This window comes from Crocodylus siamensis, chromosome 7 (assembly GCF_052110815.1).
Source record: "Crocodylus siamensis isolate JL-2025a chromosome 7, ASM5211081v1, whole genome shotgun sequence".
In the NCBI taxonomy this organism is placed as follows: Eukaryota; Metazoa; Chordata; order Crocodylia; family Crocodylidae; genus Crocodylus; species Crocodylus siamensis.
This window is the reverse complement of record NC_143401.1, coordinates 34140369-34162940: the sequence shown is the minus strand read 5'-3', so window position 1 is coordinate 34162940 and position 22572 is coordinate 34140369. Positions and strand designations below refer to the sequence as shown.

Here is a 22572-nt window from a genome sequence, read left to right as displayed (position 1 = left end):
AAGTCAAATCAAAGGACCAATAAAAAGGTCTGAATCAATTCAGAAAAGAGTCAGAGAGCTTTGATGATCTGAGCAGTCCCTGCTCGCGGCAGCAGGGAGCTGGAGTCAGACTTGGAGTTGGTGAGTAGGGGGCAGGGGAAAGGGGGCTGGAGGAGGGGGTTTAAGTTGGGGTTAGGTTTAGGGTTAGGGGGGAGGGAACCATGAAGGGACACCCACCAGGCCTGATCCCCTGAGCACCCCCTGACCCCCCACCCTGGTTGCTGCACCTGCCCCAGCTCCCAGCTCTCTTTTAAAAAGCTTCCAGTCACTGGGTGTTGCCCAGCAGGGGGGCAATCCCCGCTGCTTCCCCCTGTCCCACACTGCATGGGGGGGCTCTGCATGAGCCCCCTGTGCCCTCAGCCCCTCCATAGCTGCTCTACCCACCTCAGCTCCAGCCCTTTACGAACCCCCCCCCCCCCCCCCGCTGAACTCACTGGCTCCTGAAGCAGCCTCAGGGCTTTAGGGGGCTCATGCAGTTCCTCCCCCCCCCCCCACAGCATGTGGCAGTGGGGCTTGCCCCCTGCTAGGCAGCACCTAGTGAGTCCAGGGGGTTTTTTGGTTTTTTCTTAAAGGACCAGAGCTGGGGCAGCCATGGGGCAGTGGAAGGCAATGGGGATGCCCCCACCTCCCTGGCAGCAGCCAAATCTCTGAATCAGATTTGGCCAAATCAGTTTGGGACAATTATTTGAATCACTAAATTGAATCACTGTCCCCTGAATTGGCCAAATCCAAAGCGAATACCAGCTGCTTTGCACAGGCCTAGTTTTTACTAAAACATGTATTAATGCCTAACTGACAGAATGGGTTGTATTTCCTGTTAAGATAAATAAGGGTGGGCAGCTGAAGGGCCACTTAGCAAGTTTTGATGACGTGTTGAGGGTCACATCCAGCTCTCACTCTCCCCCCAACCCAGCTGGAGCTGTAGTTCCCCAGGATCCCTGGATCCCTGACAGCTGGAGCTGTAGTTCCCCAGGATCCCTGGATCCCTGATGCTCAGCTATGGAGCCAGATGGGGTCTTCCACTTGCAGCAGGTAGGCGGGTAAGCAGGGGGTGGTGTCAGCTGTGGTCATAGCCAGCAGGTTCCAGGGCCCCAACAGAGAACCTGCCAGCAGTGTCCACAGCTGACACTGCTGCCCACCCAGTTTGGCAGAAGCTCCTACCTGGGTCCAGAGCTGAGGCTGGCAGTAGGTTCTGGGTTGAGGCCAGATTCAGTGAGTTGGCAGCTGCCTGCCCATGGACTAGATCAAATATGTTGGTGGGCCAAATATAAACTGTGGGCTGTATTTTGCCCACCCCTGAGTTAAACGATCAGAAAAGAAATTAGATCAGGTGAGAGCAACCTACAAAATCCATGCTTGGAGGAAGGGAAGGGGAGAAGCAATAAAATATAAATTAGGAACAAAAACCTGAAAGCTAAACATTTTTACTTCATAAAGCACAATTTTGGAACAGTGAAAACACATTGGGAAACAGATTAACAAATCACTGGATTATCCATCTTTCCAGCCACCCATTCCCTTCCATTGTCTGAAGCTCTGAAATGATATTTTTTTTTTTTTAAACTCTAAGTGCACTTGTATCAATACAAATAACCCACCTGAGTGTGTCCCAACTGACATTAATACTGCAAAAAATACGCTATGAATATGAAGTTAATTCTGCACAAAATGCATCATAAATTTGGATATTTATAATCAATTAAGCTGCTTTGGCTAACTGATGGAGAGTTTAGTTTGCTGCAAAAATCTGTGGAATTTGAGTAAATATTGCAGAACACCTGTGGAAAGCAGATTTTAATTATGATGGTGAACAGAAGTAAAGCCTGAGATTTGCATATTTATGATCAAGACAGCGTGAAAATTACTGTGAATAAAAATTCCCATAAGATGTCAGGAACAAATGACCCATCACCAGAAAATGGAACCCCTTCTGTTCTGGAGCCCAGGGGGCTTGTGCTGGGCAGCCAGGATGGGAACACTCCACAGAGGGAAGAATCAGGCCCTGCTTCCTAGTGCATCCCTCTGGAGCCTGGGACCAGTGACAGCTGGCACAATGCACTAGGTGGTCCTTGTGCCAGGCAGCAAGGACAGGAACACTCCAAAGAAGAAAACATCAGGACTCATGTTCTGCCAGCTGCTGCTGGTGCTGGGCTCTGGCAAGACACTGTGGGAGGGCAGGGGGAAGGGGGTTGAGGGAGTGTGCTGGATAGCCCATGAAGGATGAGAGAGAGCATCCCTCAGCTTCTGGCCTCAGCCAGTGCAGGCACCTGTCTGTCTTCCCCAACCAAAGAGTGAACTTGAGTTTTGTTCATTAAAGGTTCACTCTACACAGCTTAGAAACCTGCAAAGATTGGATCGATTCCCCTTTGGGCTTTTTGACTGTCTCTACTTAGCTGCAGGCTATAGCCTACTTCAGGGTGGGCAATTATTTGGGCCTATGGGCCACATCGGGGATTTTGGTGAGTTGTTGTGGGCTGGGTCAGCAACCCTCACCCACACACAACAGCTCACCAAAATTCTCTAAACAGCCCCATCCCATCCACTATGCCCATACAGGTCCCATCCCCAGCAGTAGGTGTGATGAGGACAGGCTGGGATGCTCAGGAAGCAGGGCTGGGTGCAGAGGCAGCCAGGAGGAGCTACCACCACTGAGGCTGCCAGGAAGTAAGTCTAGCCACTGCATGCTCTAGGGCAGTGGAACCAGCCACATGAACCACAGCCCGAGTGAGCCCCTCTGCCTGGGCTGGGTGGGACTGAGGGGCCCACCATGGGCTGGACAAAATCTCTCAGCAGGCTAAATCTGGCCTACGGTCCATATTTTGCCAATCCCTGGCCTACTTCAGCAGATGCTAGGAAGCATTTGACAAAGCTGCCATTTCTGCACCTCCCTGCTCTAAGTAGGTGCCCAAGGATAGTGCTCCCATCACTCATTGATCCTTATAGTATCGATTAATTTCAGCCCTGCTTATCAAATGTCCTACTGCTACCATTGTAACAAAGAAACTAGATTTGCTGATGCCAGCCAACCACAACCTCACTGCTTCAGTAGCTTTGGGGCTGTTCATTCCATTTTCTTTGCAATTTTTGGCTGCAGCTTGAGAAGGAACAAGGGAGGACATGGAGAGGTAAAGGATACTTAAAATATATCTTAGCTGGTGTGGTGGCAGAAGGGAAGAGTTGTACCACTATTATCACATACCCTTTGTAAAATGGTAAGTCTAAATTAATTAAATAAATCAGCTGATGAAATCACCCTATAAATGTGACAGCATGCTGTAATTCACTGCAGCTGCAAGAGCGGGGAGCAGATGGAAGACGCTGGGTTTTCTCAGAGCTACGAAAGCCATTTTACTGGTCCCATTCTATTCCTTTTAAGATTACACCAAGTCCATATGCACAAAGGACCCAATTCTGCAGCTGCTCCCTTGCACAGTGCTCCCACTGTCAGGGAGCTTTCCACAAAAGGCAGGCAGCTGGAGAATTGTACCTTCTTTGCTGCCTGCTCATATCTCAGTCACTCATTCACAGAGGCCAAATCCTGCTGTGTGTTACGCTGATGGCACTAAGGACACATTTGGCTTTGCGTTCTATTAGTAGTCAATTAACAAGTGGAATGGTCCCCTCATTGTACACAGTATGTTAAACAGAGGACTTTTAACAAGGATAATTGTATCCTCCCAAAGTTCAAATCTCTGTATAAATAGCAGGCTGCATTTGGTGGCACTGAGGCAGTACGTTGAACATGAAATTGGCCTGCCTTTGACTGGATAGAACTGAACATTATTAATCTACCTGTGACCTATGCAAACATACTAGAAGGGGAGGAAAACACGCTCGCTATATCAAAAAGTATCATGTAGGTAAGCAAATCATCTTTTTCTCAGGAGTGACTCATGCAAGTAGGGACATTTCCTCTATGGGGCAGAAAGGTTATGTGACCCTCCTGGGCTGTGCACTCAAGCTTAGATGCCTAGACAACATCTGCAAGGCACAGTGAAAGTGACTGCAGAACAGAAGTGCACTGCACCTTCCTGTCTGGGAAAGGATGCATTGATGGACAGGACAGATGTTTACATGATGCAAAGGTGCTGAATTTCTTCAAATGGCAACAAAGTGTTCAGGAACAAATGACTTAGGAAGCTGGCATAGCACGTAGAACTACACATCAACCCCCTCTATCACTGCTTGGTTTATAGGGCCATACTGAAACTGGCAGTTATTACCTCCATTCTTGTAATACACTTCCTGAAGGTGGCTTGGTGAACATAGATGTCAACCTCCTCTCCTGAGAAGTTTAGTGTTTGCTGACTAGAATAGACCTATTTGACAGATGTTGGGAGAACAATCCCAGCACCGTAACAATATTGAAGACATTCTATAATACAGCACAACCTGCATTATACATCACAAACAGCATAGAATTCAGAGTTATGTAAATGGACACAAATGCTATATCTAGTTTCCCAGGCTACTTAGCAGTATATGCCAAATTCTGCTGGGTAGGATGAAGAGCCTTCCTATTTATCTGTGCACTTGTTAGTTGCCCTCCATGATTTGAGACATTTCCATTGTTATGATGTTGTCATGAAAATGATCCAGCTATGCCCTTCACACTGGCAAGCATGATTTAATTACAGTTGGTGGTACACTCTGAAGTCCATCAATAAAAAGGAGAAGTTAAACTGCAGTGATTTGAGGCTTGATGAACTCAACAGGAGTCCTTCCACTGACCTCAGTGGTTTTGAGACCAGAAACTTATTAAGAGGATATTTTATTCTGAGAAATGCTACTTTAAACTCTGAAATTGCAACCATGAAAAAAATGTCTGAAGATGCACTGGCAGCATAGATAACTTTCAAAACAAAACGGGGGGCAAATGGGGAAATAATTCAGTAGTGTCTGCCTGAGTCTTCTGAAAGCCTAAAATGAAAAATGTAGATGGATCACGTTCATTTCAGAGCAGCAGTATTTGAAATTCACATCCTAAGGAGTGATAATGCTGAAGCTCAACAACAAATTGAACATCAAATTTAACAATGAAAAATACCTGTCTACTACCCACAGCAGATGAGAGAGAGAGAGAGAGAATATCTTTTTAACAAGATCTGTACAATCTACTGAGAGTGACATCTCATTTTGGTGTTACAGAAAGGGGCTTGAGTTCTGTGGAAATAGCTTGGAATATAGCCAGTCATTTACTTTTTTCCAGTCTGGCTCCTGGAAGTATATCTAATGCTTATATAGTACTTCTCATTTTCAAAGCTCTATGCCATGAATTTGCACAACATCCTCATTGTTTACAGACTGAGAAACAGGCTAAGAGAGGTAACATGGCTTTCCCAAGGTCACAGTTAATTATAGCCAGGATTTGTAATAAAGTTTAGGAGTTACTGGCACCCAGCCCTATATTCACGCCATTAGAATATAATTGTCTTTAGGAAGTCACTACAGAGCAGTGGTTCTTTTTAGACTCAAGGCACCTCTCCATAACTTATGTAAGTTGAGCAGCAGTCCATTTAAAAAATGTTGTGTGTTTATTACAGTACTCACCTCCTTGCAGAGGGGCCAGGCAATAGAGGTGAGGCAGGGACCAGCTTGAGTCTGCAGTTATCTCCTCATACCTGCTTATGTCTTCATACCTCATGGCACCCTTCAAAACATCTTGTGGCACCCCAGGGTGCCTTGGCTGAAAGTCACTGCTCAGGACAGTAGCATGGAGCCATTCTGCCTGCATATTTCATTTTCCAGTTTTTATTTGCATGAGGTGTGTCAATTCACGTTACACCTGCCACTCACTAGCCTCCTGCTCTCTAATTATTTCTTTATATATTTTGCATTTTTGCATGTCTAGATTTATGAGACAATAAAAGAGCAGAACTAAATTTTAATTGACAGTAACACTGCATCCTCAGAACCACAAAGCAAATGTTCTTTACATTTGATTTTACATTACTTTCCTGAACTGAGACCATTTACTGGATAAGGCTTATTAGCTTGAAACTTGGAATATTGTTTTCTTTTGTTTCTGTTTAATCCTGGTAGCAAGCAGTTCATATATCATGCTCAAGTTCAAACAGTAAAACATGCAAGAAGCAAGTGGAGCTTCTGAACTAAACTTCTGCTATCAGGTGACAATCTCTATAAAAAAGTACTAAATGACTAGAACTCTAGGATAATTTCAAATGTTTAATTAATGTTCCATAGAAAATGCTGTAAAGATTTTTCCCCTCCCCAAGCTGTATTATTCTATTTGTATCAACAGCCTGGAAATATCAGGAGGTTGTAGTTAAAATCGCTGATACTGTCTTGATGAAATGTTAAGCTTTCATGTAATATGAAAAGTACCAACAGTTTGAAATCAAACCTCAGGAGAAGGGGCGTGTGGGAGGGCGGGGGACAGATGCCCTGTAATTAGAGGACGAACAGAAACAACTGTTTCTGATGGCACTTCTCCATTTCAGCCAATAATACGCAACAAAGAAAGCAATGTGAAAGTGACTGGAAGGCAACTTATTTTATGGGGCTTTAGGAAATTTTTTGAAAAGGGTATCTTATATTAATTACTGCCTGCTAAAGTGCAAGACTGTGTAGGAAAAGCTTGTTATAAATGTCTTAAGTATCAAGGGAAATGCAAAGCAGATTCAAATAGCCTATATATAGTATTCAATACTATATATTCAATTCAGTATATTAAATTACAAGTAATATAAATTAAGGATTTAAAATACAGGTCCAAATTTTGCTCTTGGTTTCATTAGCTTAAATCTGAAATCACCCATCTGGTTTAAATGGAGTTACACCAGACTGACACAAGAGAAGATTGAGGCCAAACTAGTGATATTCTGACTCAAACTGTAGCATCCTGGGGTATGGACCTTAGATTACTGAGTTGAGGAAGGACTCTTTCCCGATCTGATCAACACATGCTCTGGGCAGTGTAGAAAGCCCCATTCTGGATCAATATCTTCCTTTTCCATTTTTGTTTTATTTTTACATCTGGAAAGGTGACTAAGTCTAACCAGGAAGTAGGGATTGGACTACATCAGTTGGAATTATTAGTGCAAAAAACCCCCCAACTTTAAATTGGAGCTTCATCTGAATTTCAGGAAAAACTAGAAATACATGTAATGTCCAGACCACATACTTATTTTCGTAACAAGTATTTCTTCAGGTGTTCTGATCACCACACAATGCATCAGGTGTCTTACAATCCCTTCTGTTTGTGATGATTTCCCCCCAAAACACAGGGACTCATAGTAAACACGGTGGGACATTCTGTCTTCAGTTGGTGGCTAGAGCATACCAAGAGGTTTACCATCCTTGTGCCTTTGTCCTTTAGCTCAAAGATCCCAAGGCCATGGAATCAGTCTCTATAAAAGAGTGCATCTGAGGTATCACAGCATCATGTTACTTTAACAGTAAAAATTGAGACCTGTTCTCTATCCTTCATGAAAATGAAGCTTGGGATTCTTCTTACACAAAGTATTGTTTTAATACTAATTTAGAAGGAAATGTGTCATCCACTCAATCACCAGAATTACTTCCTAGGATTTTCTCCCACTCATTCTCCTTACAAGGAAATGACTTTGCTTAGCAGAAGATATTTGTGAAGAGAGAAGACCCCTAAGGTCTGTCTATAAAAAAGAATGGCAACTTTTTCAGGAATCAACATTCTAAATGGTGTACATATTTATGGTTCAGTAGAAAGCAGGGTGGGGTAACACACTCTGGTCACACAAAGCAGCCTTAAGGCAAGCAATAAATAGCCACTGAAGCTTTAGATCACAAGAGCAGCACAAAATGACTGAATGACATTAGACAATTTGGCACACAAGAAGGAAAAAAAAACTACTTTGGAGTTGCCTTTCTACCTTCACATAGGAGAAACTGTAAACATGCCTTGATCATTAAATTTATTTTAGTTATTTTTAATGAAAATTACTAACAACTCTAAGTTAAACAGCTGAAGAATACTATATGTAGTTTAGGGACTTCTTGGCAAAAGGCATAATTCTAAATGTCTCTATTTTAACAACCTGTAGGTTCTGCAGGTTGGAACCCAAGCTATAGTGGAGATGGGATATAGTGGGAGATTTGGAGGGTGATACCAGGAAGGCTCTATAGGTGTCATCTAGGAATGCATGCCTGACCAGAAGACAGAAGAAAATATGATTATAGTAGATTATTACTCCAGTTTTTCAGAGATGGACAATCTAGGGGGATACTCCAATAAGAACAGTAATCAACAAGCTGAAGGCACCCTTTATAAAGTATGGCATACCCAATGCCTTGTATTCAGACAATAGGACACAATATACAGCTGAGGAATTCAAAAGATTTAGCACAAAATGGGAGTTTGAGCACAAGACTTCTTCCCCAGGGTACTCACAGTTGCAGAAATGGAAGCTTAGGTTCAATATCAACATATGTGAATAACTACAGCACCTAGGAGGCTACATGTTGGATTGGCAGTGAAGGCCACGTCCCCATGGTAGGCTATGTACTAGCAACCTCTGGCCACAAAGAACCAGACTGAAACACAACCATACAAATGTTCCCTGCCCCCCTCTTGTTTTTTCTTACAACGAAAGATGTAATAACCTGAAATACAAATTATAGGGGGAGTATTTGAGGGTGACATCAGGAAGCTCTATGCGCTTGGAGAATTTTGCATTAGCTCTGAGCATACACTGTACCTCATGGCTGCAAGCAGCAGCATCAGGCACATGACTTCTAATAAAGATGTGAGTTCTTGCAGTCCAAATGGTGTCGCTTTATTATTGCACAGTCATCTGTTAGCCTGTCTAAATGTAAGCTCTTTCTATACAATGCAACTTGACCTCACTCTCACTTAAAACAGCTGGCAGTGATGACTATCTGATTAACATCCCATGAATTTACTTATCATTACAGTAGAAAAACAATGGGATCATATTTACAGCAGAAGTCACAGCTGTCACAAAATGAAATTACATTTGATTTTGTGTCATGGCAATGTTCATTAGTGACATCTACTCTAGAAGGGCAATATCAGCCAGTAAGTATAATGGCAGACCCAGAATTCACTTCAGCAGCACAAAACAGGCACCTCAGCAAAGGACTGCAGGCCTCTTCTATTGGACATTTTGCATATGAATAGTAACGGGAATGGGGAGCATGACAGGTTTAATTTGTTCTGTAAGCAGTATATTGTCCCTAGAATCTGACTCATTCTGCTCTTCAAATATGAAACCCATGTGATTTGAAATCATAAAACAGGAATGTTTAACTGGCAAACAATACTGGCCAGAAAAGTTATGTTGATCGCCTGAATGAAAGATGTAAATGCTATGTGGACAGAAAATAAAGGTATAGATAAACACAGGCCATAAAAAATGTAGTCACTTCAGATTTCTCCCCAAAACAGTTCCAAATATTTTGGTTTAAAAAATGAAGTCTTTATACCAGGACAAATTTTCTTACAGGTCTTCAAATGGCCTGTAATAATTTATGTATATAGGACACAAAAAATAACTACAACCCCTTAATTTCTTTCACTTATATAAAGGCTTGTCATGTTGTTTTAAAGTAGGACAAAACACTTAATCTACATTAGGATGCACGTGAATTAACTTATTTTATTACCAGGGTAAATAATATCTGTGTAAACCCAGCTATGCACTGAACACTAGCACTGTCATGGTTGTAGCAAAAACAAAACAAAGCAAGCCGCAGTAAGAAAATTCAAGGACACAGGCCATTGTACACGTCTGAATAAATTTCAACATGCTTATACAAGAAAGATACAAATACGTAAAGTATTTACAAATAAAATGAGAACTCCCTTGTGAGCCCTCTATTTATGGTAGGAGAAAAAAAGGCAAAAGGGCACCTAAGTCAAACAACTCACTGGGCAAGCATGTTTTCCACAGCCAACATCCACAAACCGATTACAAGCCTGGCTACCTTAGACATCCTAGCCTGAAGGGCCAGGTGCATATTTACAGTTGAACTGACCCGGACAGCAACCTGCAGTATGAGTCCTAAAAAGAGCTCCGATTCTTACATCTTGAGCTGTAGCAAAGTGCCATCACTGTTCCCATACAATGTACAATACAAAGAAAATAAATTTAATGAGCAATTTTTCAATACTTACATCTTTTTTCTGAAATTTTACAATTGGTCACAGAAGAATGCCAATCAGCTGAATGTCTGGTTTTTAAAAAAAAAACTGTTTGAAAAATTTGATTTGGAACAAAATTAAGAGTAGATCTAAAGGTGGAAGACACGTTAGGGGCAAGTCTAGCAGTCCTACACATTAAAATTCTTCTGGGAGTTACAACAATAAATCTGACACAAGAGGACTCATGAGCAGGGATCCGGGTTTTCTGTTCACCATGGGAAAACATGGAACAATGCAGATCTTCTAATTTTAAGGAGAAAAACATGGGAAAGAGAGGGCTTCCCCTTATGGGCTTACAGAGTTCCAGCCTGCAAGATGCTGGTGGGGAGCAGGAGGAGGGCGATTAGGCAGAGGGTGCCACATGAATATGCGTGTACCCACATGCACATAGCAGCTAGGCAGTATAGAGAGCAGCTCCCACAGCTCCCTGCAGGTAAATCTGGGGGAAGGGCAGGGATTGAGGCCTCTATAGTGAGGGAGGGAGGGAATCAGGCAGGCTAGGGCTGGGGTGCTGCCCAGCCAGGGTGGTGCACTCCTGGGAGGGGCACAGGGGGCACATATCCGCCCCCTTTGTGTGCAGGGTTGGGGAGGGAGCAGCTTGGCTGCTGTGGGCTCAGGGCTCTCTGCCCTGCTGCCCTTCCCCTGGGGATCTGCACAGCTCAGTGGGCAGGACCCAGGATGGTGGGGCAGAGTAGGGTGCTGCAATTCAGTGCCACCACGGCAAGGTTCCTCCTGTCTGCCCAGCTGCAGTGGCATTGGCAGCGTGGAGTTGTACCCCCTACTGCTGCCAGGTGGGCAGGGGGTGCCTTACCATGGCAGTGATGGGCTATCAAAAGTGACATTGAGGCATCCCACACTGCCCTGCTACACTAAGTCCTGCCTCCTGGACTGTGGAAGCCCCCAGGGGGAGAGGCAGCAGGGCAAGGAGTCCCAAACCCAATGCAGGTAGCCCACATTCACCCTCACCCACAGGCTAGGCTCTGCTCTGTTCATGGGGGGAGAAGGAGCCAGTCTCTGCACTCTGCTCCAGCCAGAGAAGCTGCCCAGGCTCAGCTGCTGCTAGGGCGGGGTTGGGGGCAGACCTGAGGTTTTGGCTGTGCAACCCTGGCAACCTGGGGACCCCTCCGACAGGGCTGTGGCTTGGGAGTGAGAGTGGTGCATGGGCAGGGCACCAGCATATCTGGGCTGCTTAGCGCCACAAAGTGGGGGGGTGGGGGGGGAGGGGGACACAGCCACAGCTAAATCCATGTCCTGGTGAGAAAAGGGGGCAGGGGAAGCTCTGATTTTCCATGATAAAAAAAACCAAAATCAAATAACAAAATACATAGGAATTTAGAATTTATGTTATTATAGTAATTGAGGCACTGGTCAGCTTGCAAATTGCTTCAGATTGTAAATATATTAATAATACATTGTGTTCAACTGATACCTATAGCGGTGTTTAATTTTAATCATGGAAAACCACAGATTTTGGGGGTTTTAAATCAGAAAATTTACAAATTTTTTATCAGACAACTTGTAATTTTTAAACAGAGAAAACCAGGATACCTGCTCATAGGACTGGTTATTATGATGCTGAGATGGTGCCTATTGAAGTGATAACAAAAAAAAACTAAAAGAGGGTATGACTCTATGAGCATCCCAGACTACCCTGGAACAGCTGGGATAGCTCCCAACTGTCTTTGAGAAAGATGGGACTGTCACAGCTGGAAATTCTTCAAGTGTATGTGACAGGGCTGGTACAGTCATCATTGCCAGTGAAGGGGCATTTTTTTTTCAAGAGTTATTTCTTGATATTTTTCTGATTTTGTTTTTAATTTTGGATTTTGGATTTTTTTAATGTTATTGAAATGTTTGAGGGTTTTTTAAAATAACAATTTTAGGAGACAAGTCACAATGGACTGATTCCTTCTAAAATGCAATGCAAATTTTGCTATTAAATTGAAGGTCTCTGGTATTGAAAAATTATACGTTGGAAATACAATGTAAATTATACCTTCGACAATAATAACCTTGGTTTTCTCAGGCAATAGGCCTACTCCTGTGAGTAAGGAGTATTTATGTGTGTAAAGATTGCAGGCATATGGCCTTAGGTGTTCTAAAGTAAGAAAATACATAAAATAATGTTGAAAAGAACCTGTACTGTTTCCATGTTTTTGTGTTTTTAGATACAGCCATTAATGCTATGCAGTTTTTCAAATTAAACACATTTGCTACACAATATGTGTGTGTATTAAGTCAGTTAATCATTTATTATTATTAGTCAAACCATTCACTGACTTCATTCCAACATCACGCAATTCATTAAACCATCATAGTAAACTAAGATCACAGTGGTTTTGTATACCATGTGAGATGCAATTGTGGGGTTTTACAATATTCTCCTATTCTTGAACCTGTATACTAATTTTGATGTCATATATCTTTCTATATCCTTATTGATTTTCACTATTTTTCAACACATAGTATAATTATTATACTATTAGCATTAATACTTTACATATATAACAGATGACTTTTTGTTTGCAAAAACAAGCATCTTTGAATGGTAATTTGATATTATAAGGATTTCTTACAGAAATATATATTTTTGCTTTCTGATTCAGCTTTGTGATAGTTCAATTCTATCGTGCAAGAGAGACACTTTAACTTAGTAATGTAAAAGGTTGTTAACATAGGACAGGAATTGTAATAGTGAAACAGCATTTCTCAAAATCTACAAGAAAACCACATACAAAAAATAGAGGCACTGTTTGAATTATCACTTCCACCTGGTCTCTACTGCATCCGCCATGGCACAACAGTCTCTTAGTATAGCTAATGGGCACGTCACACTTCATAAAACAAGGGATTTCACGTGAAAGGTAGCAGAAACTGCTACTTTTCACTACAAATAGAAGGACTAAAAAAGAAGGTAGATATTCTGAAAAACCACATTGTCACAATATCTGCTTTATTTCCACTTATATTCCATGTTGGCAAATTAGACAGAAAAATACTTTTGAAAGAATCGGAGGGTACTTCACAGAGGCATGCTCTGGTTTTACATAAAAGTTCTCAGAGTTGCCTGTCTGCTAGGAAGTTCAGTTTGGGGGCAAAACAAACATAAAAAATGAGAGTAGGAGTCAGGAGACTTTGCATCTATTCTTCCTTCTATATCAGTGTAAACCAGGAATGATTTCACTGAAGTCACTGCAGGTACACAGACAAAACAGGAAGATAAGTAACTAGACCTTTTGTTTCTAATCCTGATTCTGCCATGCATCTACTGCGTAATCTTGGAAGAATTATTTAAGATTTCTCTACCTGTATCTCAACTGAACCACACAGGAATATCTCAAATAGCTCAGGCACCATAAGCAGTAGGACTATATTAGCCCAGATAATTAGTAGGGTAAAGAACTGTATTAACACAGCTACACTGCTTCCAGAACATGACCTGGGTTAGAATTTATCTCTAATATCTCTAACCACTACAGCATCATACAATGTAGACATACTCTGTCTTAAAAGTGTTCATATCGATATTAACAGATAACTCTGCAGATCAATCATTTCACCCTAACTGAATGGAACTTGAGATAGAAAAGAGCTATAGCAATTTCACAAACTTTGTGGCCTCTCAGTAAGCTGGTCCTGCTAACAACAGGTCAATTGTCATTTAACAGTAAATCTGACTGGTATATGCAAAAAGAGGTATTTCCACAAGATAGAGAAGATTCCTGTGTCTGAACATTACATTGGTGCTGAAGTTCTGCTGCTAAGAAGATTGTGACAATTACTTATCTGTAAGCAGCTTGGGGAAGCAGCATTGTGTTTTCTAAGGTGGTTGCAGTATAACCCTGATAACCAACTGAGGCATTTTATTAGAAGGCTAGAGAAGCAGCATGCAAGTGGTTGGGGTCATATTTAGATGAATATGACTAGGTTTGCCCCATTTCCTATATATCAGCAGATTAGAAAATCATGATTCCTATGATTTCCATGAACTTTCACAACAGTTACTTGTTGTTTTTGCATGGTATGCAACATTCATGGAAATATTAAATCTGTGTGGTTTTCTAGGAAAGAAGGTGATCTCACTCCCGACTTACCAAAACTAATGAATTCTATTCAAACTTTCACCACACTTTCTATAGGCACTTTTATATATATGGACACAAAGTGCTATATAATAGAAAAAATATTGGCTTTCTGTCATCAAAACAAACAGTCCAAGACATTTCTAAATCATTTAAAAAACAGGAAGAAAGTTTCCTCTTGAGTAAGGAATAAGAGTAGTTTATTTGTAAAACAGTTTAAAATATATTACCAACTTTCCCTGACAGGCTACATTTTGGGTCTCTTGCATCTTGTGAAGCTTTTGATCAATGGCTTGGAAATTTTCCTGCTTGCTGCAGTCAATTTTGCCTTCTGGTCTCATTATATCACGGCTGGGCAAACACCAATTTCCAGCTTGTCACCTATCGCAATGGCCCCATTCTCTGATGGATAGGATTTTGATAAATGTTGATAGACTTCTAAATAGAGTGCCAGATTATCTGTGGGGTGATGGCAACCAGCTCAGCCAGGATAAGAAAAAAGAGAGAAAACACACTAAACAAATCTGGGGAAGATACAAAATCACCACAAGTAAATTTACAAAGTCCTTTTAATAGCAACAGAACCTCAGCAAGCACAGCAAGTGAAAGCAGGCAATTTGCTAATGTAATGTATTAGGCTTAACTGTAGAAACAGTAGATAACTTCCAATGAGCAACTGAATCTGTTCAAAGAACAATATAAATAGAAAGGAATCTCTAATGAAATTTAGAAACATATATATTTTTTCTTACAAAGTCATTGCTTCCTTCCCTTTGACCCAAGCTTTCTTTCTTTTCTATTTCTTCCTCCTCCTACTGTAACCCTATTCCTTCTACATCATGATTTTCTTTGTCCTAACACTCAACTTATTCAGCCTCTGGACTGAGTAGAAAGGGAAGCTGGTGACATGTTCAGATAACAGAATTAATTAAGGAAGTGATCCCTTACTTGTATGTTAGGTTATGCTAATGCTCTGTCTCCAGTTTTTCCAGTTCTGCATTTTCATCCATCCTGTCCCTGAAGCATAGAACACTGCCAAACTGGTCCATCAACCACTATTTCTCTAAACCTCTCCCGAGCAACTGTTTCTACTGCAATGTCTATAGTCAACACAGACATTGTTTATAGGGACTACAAGGTGTCTACCAGGGGCTTATTGGTGTTTCTTTAGCTTATTTATTTTTCCTTTTTAAAACTCACTGGCTATGCACATTTCTGGGCCACCTGGGTGAAAGTTTTTATGAGTGTTTGTTCTGCCCTCACTCTGTAGTTTTCTTTCAATTGCTTCTTGTAATCACCACCTATATATTGCCCTTGAATTGAAGCCACAATGCATAACAGCATCTACAATAACTCAAGCAGCTTGCTCTGGGTTGGTGGGATTCCAGTTATGATTTTTACAGTGCATCATTCCACAATCCCTTTAAATAACTGCTGATTAAAGCAATGAGGAAAAGCATCAGATGAAAGGAATAGCATTGCATAAGAACAAAACTTATTTTGTCATGCACTTCTGTTATAACTTTAATGATACCTGAACAGCATTTTTTTCTTTTAAGCAAAACTGCTGTCAGCATTAATCAGGCATTTGTCTTTTACTCTGCAGTAAACAAGACTGTATTTAGAACAATGCCAACTGATTATTTTTGTAACTGAACATTCAATTGATTTTTTAAATTGATAAATCAATTGTTTGGGTCTCATTTGAATACATGAGGGAGGGAAATACAGCTTGTCAACTCTCCTGTCAGGAACTGGCTATTCCACAATCAGATTATTCTGAAATAAACAGATAAATACAATAACATTGTTCAGGAGTTAACCCCCATGCACCAGAAAAGGGGCAAGTTTCTATCCTGAAAAATGCCGAAGTCATACTCCCAGAATCTATGGCTCCAAAAACGAAACAGTGACTGGAAATATCTATCTATCTATCAAGAGTAATAGCTAGACATTGTAGATTCTAAAAATACATACCTTAGCATGATTCAGGGGCTTACATTCTCAAGGTCTCAGTCCTCTGTATAACTACTAGTACCAGCACCAGACCCACATTTCTTCAGATGATTTACAGTAACCCAACTGACATCTTCAGCAAGGAAATTCTCAATAAAGATGCAAAGAACAGGCCACAAAGTATAACAGTTCCTTTAGCAGATACAGTATGTGCCACAGACACAGATTTTTCACAGCCTGTATGTAACTGATTTGTCATAGAAAAATATCATATATATTTGTAAAATTCCAAATTCTGTTTCTACCTGGGCTAGCATTATCCATCAACTGGATTTATTCTCTGATGCCTGAGAATTCACAAGCCCGTATTCATACACCCTGCATGTGCTTGCACATAGGAACTGTGTATAACTCCAGAGCAGAATTTCTATGAGAGGAAATCCTTGGCTGAGGCAGTAGATGTTCTAGATTGGTCTCTATGCATAGAACACCACTGTACACAAAATATTTCCTAACTTTTCTTAGGAGAGAACCTGCTTGGTTCTCAAACTATAATAAAACAAGTATCATAGAAGACCTGCCCTTTTAAATTCTATTTCAAACATTGTCTTTTGGGTCGTCATGGAAAAAATATATTCGTTTTTTGAAAACTCTTGACTATTGCTATTTTTTTGTTGCCTTTGTTTTCTTTATGACCCTGACACTCATTTGTCCTTTGCAGATGAGTGGCTGAATATCAAATGCTATCCCTGATTAAGTTTTAAAAAATAGAGTCCTTCATCTATTAATCAATATCTTTTTGTATGCTGATGCCACACATTTTCTTGGCAATTTGTTTTATTCGTATTATCACAGGAACTGTCACTTCTCCCACTGCTAACATTTACAGATGTAACCCTTGCCTATATAAGAATGATCTATTATCCAGATCCCTGGGTACCAGATTATATAATGTGAATGCATAGACAGCACACTGAAATCCTTATGAGATATATCCCAGTAGAACTAAAACAGCCCTCAGTCCTAAAAAAGGATGTTGAGCCTTTAATTAACTTTGAATGCCAACAATTATATATATTTGTCTTTTTCAAACCTGAGGATACCCTCACACTCAAAACATATAAATAAATAAGAGAGAGCACAGGCAACAGCAAGGACAAACATTGATGGATTGTAATACCATTTTTCCTTTTGCATGTATATTTTTCCATGTAGGAAACACAGAACATACCCATGCATGAAATTTCATGGCACTATTATTTGTGTCACTGCATCACATTGAGTGATTCTTGACATCAGCTGGCGTCAGTAGCATGTCTATGTGTGTTGACTACTACTGCTGAGTAGGTAGGAATGGTCTGAATAAGAGAGGAAAGTGCATGAGACCAAACCGTATACAGGGTACCTGACTGTGTGAATAGTGAAGAAGCACAAAAGTATTCCTTCCACTCAGTTCTAGATCTGATTCATCTGAGCTGATCTTAAAGCCACCAGAAGCTATGAGAGAGGCAAAGCTTGCAAGGCTATTTTTACCATTGCCTACTTCTCAGATGATGTTAGGAGACCAGTTTCTATTGCCAGATCACTACCAATTTCTTGTCCGGTCTTGTACATCTCAGTTAACCTCTCTGTGCCTTCAGCTTTCCCCACTTGTTAAACAGGGAAGATGATTTTTACATTTCTTCATAAAGTGTCCTGAGATCCTTGCATGAAAACAATGGCTAAATATTATTGCTATCATTATGGTATCTGTCAGAATGGAAAAGAAATCTATCACTAAGATGGGAACTGAGAACAGCCCAACTCAAAAGTGAACCAGACAAACCAGTTCTGGTTAGCCCTCCTGCAACCACTGATATTTCTAATGCAAATTTACAACCAGTGGCACATCTGCAACTTCTATGGCAATATTAAGACATTATACTCAGGAATGTCTTTATCACAATGGCACAGGATACCTGTTAGCTAAAAAAATATGAAGAACTAACAAGGACTTTCGCATTCTTAGGTTCAGTAAGACGAAGATAGTCTATGTTATAGTGGAATGTGCAGTTCCAGGGCTACCGACACACTAAGAAAGCCCTAACTGATAGGCTATCAGTACAATGGAATGGGCCGTCACTGAAACAGCTTTTGGCATTAGAAACGTTCTCTTTCAATGTACCATAGTTGAGTTGACATATTCTATTTAGTTCTGCTTTTTAAAAGCATTCCAGGGAAAACAAGAGTCACTGAGCCAGTCATTGAGCCAGGGGAGCGCAGCACATCCCCCCGCCTGGCATGCTCTCCAGTGCACCTGGAAGTGGACTGGAAGTGCTTCTGGTCCACTTACGGGTCTGCCGCCAAGTGCGTTGGGGAGCCCCCCACACTTCTGTGGGACACTTCATGTGTCCCAGCATTCACAAGCCACCTGCTACCTAGAGGTATGTAGAAAAAACATTTAAAGCTGTGTCTATGTCTGAATCTCCAAATCTTTCCAAATCCATTTGGAGGGTTCCGATTCAATTTGGAGAGATTAAAGGGTCCTCTGATTTGATTTGGATTTGGAAACTTGGCCACCAAATCAGGCCAAACCTCCACCAAATCAAACCAAAGCCTGAAGCTTTGCACAACCTTACTAAAAATGTCACCTCTTGTGCACATTATAGAGCCTACCAAAAATATGCCTGTTCAGTCTGGAATACTTATATGCATGTTCTATGTAGTTTGTGCTGACAACGTGTTAATTCATTTACTTTAGGGGGCTGAAGTACTTTATTCTTAAACAAAATTGCAGATGGAACAAAATGTCCATTTGACACTGCCATTTCCAATAGTCCATTCAAACTAATGGACTATTGATAATTTCCACTTCTGGGTTGCTTTTCTATGTGATATATTTATCTCAGAAACATGCACCAAAATTTAGCCTTTGCCACTCAATTTTTTATATATCCTTGTCATTCCTATCCAATTTATCATCAGTCTAGCAGAGCTGTATGAGAGACTAGATAACATGTACGTTGCAGCATTATGGAAACAGGCAAAATAGGAAACTTTATTTAGTTTTGAGATAGAAATCATGATCTACTTATACCAAAGAAATGTGTTTGATTCAGCACTTTTCTTGAGTCAATATTTCATTCTCATATTGGAATAATGAGCATTACAATTAATCCATGCCTAAGTAATTATTATTTTCTGAACTGTAAACCATATTCATTGCATCATGCGAAGAAATGCTATAATTTGTATTCTATGCATAAAATGGAATGCAAAATTATATTCTTGGAAAATTCAAAGATCATAACTCATAAGCCTAAGTAGGTGATATTAAAGTTAGAATCTTCAACTTAAAAAGTAAATGCCACAATTAAGTACTTGATTTGCCAACTTAACTTACTTCTAATGGAGGTTCATTTTTCCCCATCTAATATTTGGAAAATGGCATGCCTGTTACATTATTACGAAGTTTTTTTTCAGGATGTGTGCCTACATGTGTAAATATATACAGACATACACACACATGTGTATACACTTGTATATATATACAGGCATACACGCACAGAATTTGCTTTTCCTTACAATCCTATTAGGCAGCTTTTCAATATAGGTACGTGCACTGATATGTTCTTCAGTTAGTTCATGAGCATTGATACTACATAAAAGTACAGTTGACCTTATGGTATATACAAAAGGCATTATCTGAGTTAAGTTAAACATCAGATAAAATGTTATGTCAGGTGGAAAGATCATGGACAAAGGTAATCAAGAAATACCTGTAAAAATTAAGAGAGATCAAGGAGGGAGACAAAGAAAACATCCTCTAAATTGCTAATGGTTGAGACAAGGTAGGAGAGCAGCCAAATATAACACTTTGTTAATGGAAATAAACACTTAGAGGGGAGCTGACAGTCATCTGCATTTTGCCTCTCATCAAGGACCTTACAGGCATATGTGGATGTGGAAGGGCCTCCCATCTAGGCGATTCACCAAGGCCTATCCATAGGAGCCATCTGTATGCCCTGCAGCACAGGAACTGAATCTCTTATGTTTCCTTAGGAGTGTGTGGGCCAAAAGAGGAGCAGGACTGGAAATATTCTCTGTGCATTTGGAATACTTCAGAGGGACAGTCAGCTTCTAAGATGGTGAACCTATCTGGACGTACCAAGTCACAGGGCTCTAGCATAAAGACTCAACTAAGTCTCATAAAATAACATTCAGACACTGGGGCCTGTTGAAATCAAGGCACATTTTGTCATTGGCTGAAATGGATACAAACTGTCTAACACTCACCTCCAAAACTCTAGAAGTGACTTCAGAGGGAGGAGGTCACTAGTTGTGGCAAGCATCAACCACAGTGTTTTCCACAGATAATGTTAGATATTTGGCACAGCTACCATTCTTCCCAAGTGAAATGCACAGACATTTGCCTGAATGTGGCAACAACATACACACACAAGGCAAGTTGTAAAGAAAGGCTTTTTGGATGAGCGTTAGGAAAAGAATGTGATAGTAAAACTTTCATCAATTGGGCCAAATGCTTTAAACTGCAAAAATCAAGTAAAATATTTTGATAACTGGACGTGATATATGATTAAAGGGGTTAGGAATTAGAATTATTTTTAAATAAAAATATATGGGCTTTCATTAAAACAAAATGGAAAGAGGGTTGCTTCAAAACATACAGAACATTTTGTTCTCTTGCTAGCTCATACTTCAAACTGACCTCAATACATATGCAACATAATTATGTTTTTCCAATAATATGCTCTCTCCCCTGACCTCAGGAAAAAGGACTCCCAGTGGAGTCTCATGTATATGGATATGAGTATTATCCATGGAGCTTAAACCTCTTGCTTTACTCAGTCAGAACTGAACACTTCTGAATTATGGCAAAGTGTAGAACTGCATCCAAACTTTCCAGCACAAGCTCTTTCCTTATATAAATACTTTATTTCCCTAGTTAGAAATTTCTCTTGCATGATTAACTAGGTGCTGAAGCCTGCTGTACGGCAACAGTAGGCACCACAGTTATTCTATCTGTATTAATATGAGTAAAGTACAAAACTGACAGCATGAAGGAAGCTCTGGACATTGCATCTGCATAGCTACTGAATGCCCTACTGACTCTAAATGAAACCCAGTATAAAGCAAGTGTAGTTTTCTGGGTGCTGTAGCTGGATTTACAGAGGCTTATCTTGAATGTTCCCAGTACCATGCTGCTGCATGTGTAAGCTCCAGCACAGAAAGTAGTAGAGCTGCCTTAAAGTAACTGTGCAGATGGGCTCCTAATTAAGGCAAAGCTAATTGAGCTCAGGTGCAGTGCCAAGAGAACTGCTATTGCTTCTGTTCCAAAGATCCCGCATGCAGAGTCAGGGTGCATCCAGGAGTACAGTCACACCTTTTGATTCCTGTTCTACCCAAAATTTAACATCAACTGCCCAGAAGTGGCATTTCTATTCAGGTGGCACTGAGGAAGACATTTGACTTCATGGCTCATTATAATTGATTTAATTCCTGCTAATCACTCTTCACTCCACTGGTGTTCACAACACTCTTTCCTTTGTATTGGTTTTGATGTTCCATTTACCAGGCCATCTTTTCTTCCACTATTTTGCTGTCTATTAGCTTCTCCTCTTTCACAGCTCTTCTTCAGACTATTTTTAGCTCTAGCTAAAAACATTAACTCAGGTGTGGAAACAACTGTCAGTAAAGTGTTGGATGTACTGTCAGGACACACAAGGAGGTTAGATTTTGCTTCATGAATCTGAATAAGAGATACACATTTAACTATAATGACTAATTAAACAGCATTTTTTCATTCCATTTTGTCTAGGTTGCTGTGGTTTTTATACTTAATATATAATATGCCAAATGAATGTACATTCCAGTGAAGATACCCATTTTGTGCTTCAGTCTTAAACTAAATAATACAGCCCATGGCCCTTACATATTAGTAAAGCTTTTAGTTCATTTTTAACCGAGAAAAAATGTATTGTGCTATATGTGATAATCCACTATATCACCTGCACCCACCTCCCAATCCTTTTCAAAATTCTAGACACACCCCTATGCTACTTCCAGCATTTGGGACGCATGTTCGATATGCAGACCATGAGAGACAAAGAGTGTGGCGCTGTGAATGGGCCTAGTGGGAGATTGACAGGAGACTGCAGGTGGGGATAGGGTACGGGAGAGAGGAGACTGTGTAGAGAATTGGGTGAGAGGTGGGGTCTGAATGACAAGAGAGGGTGAGAAGGATTAAGGTATGAGATAGCCTATAGGATTAAAAGGGCTGAGAACCACTGTCTTAAAAGATCTGAGGTCCCTGATCTGATGTGGCAGGTGGGG

At 40.7% G+C, this 22572-nt stretch overlaps 1 protein-coding gene across 1 annotated transcript in view; it reads right to left on the bottom strand.

The window, feature by feature from the left end:
- LOC149859665 (heparan-alpha-glucosaminide N-acetyltransferase-like) overlaps nt 1-22572 on the bottom strand; it is a 393188-nt gene that overhangs the window by 14956 nt on the left and 355660 nt on the right. The window lies entirely within an intron of this gene.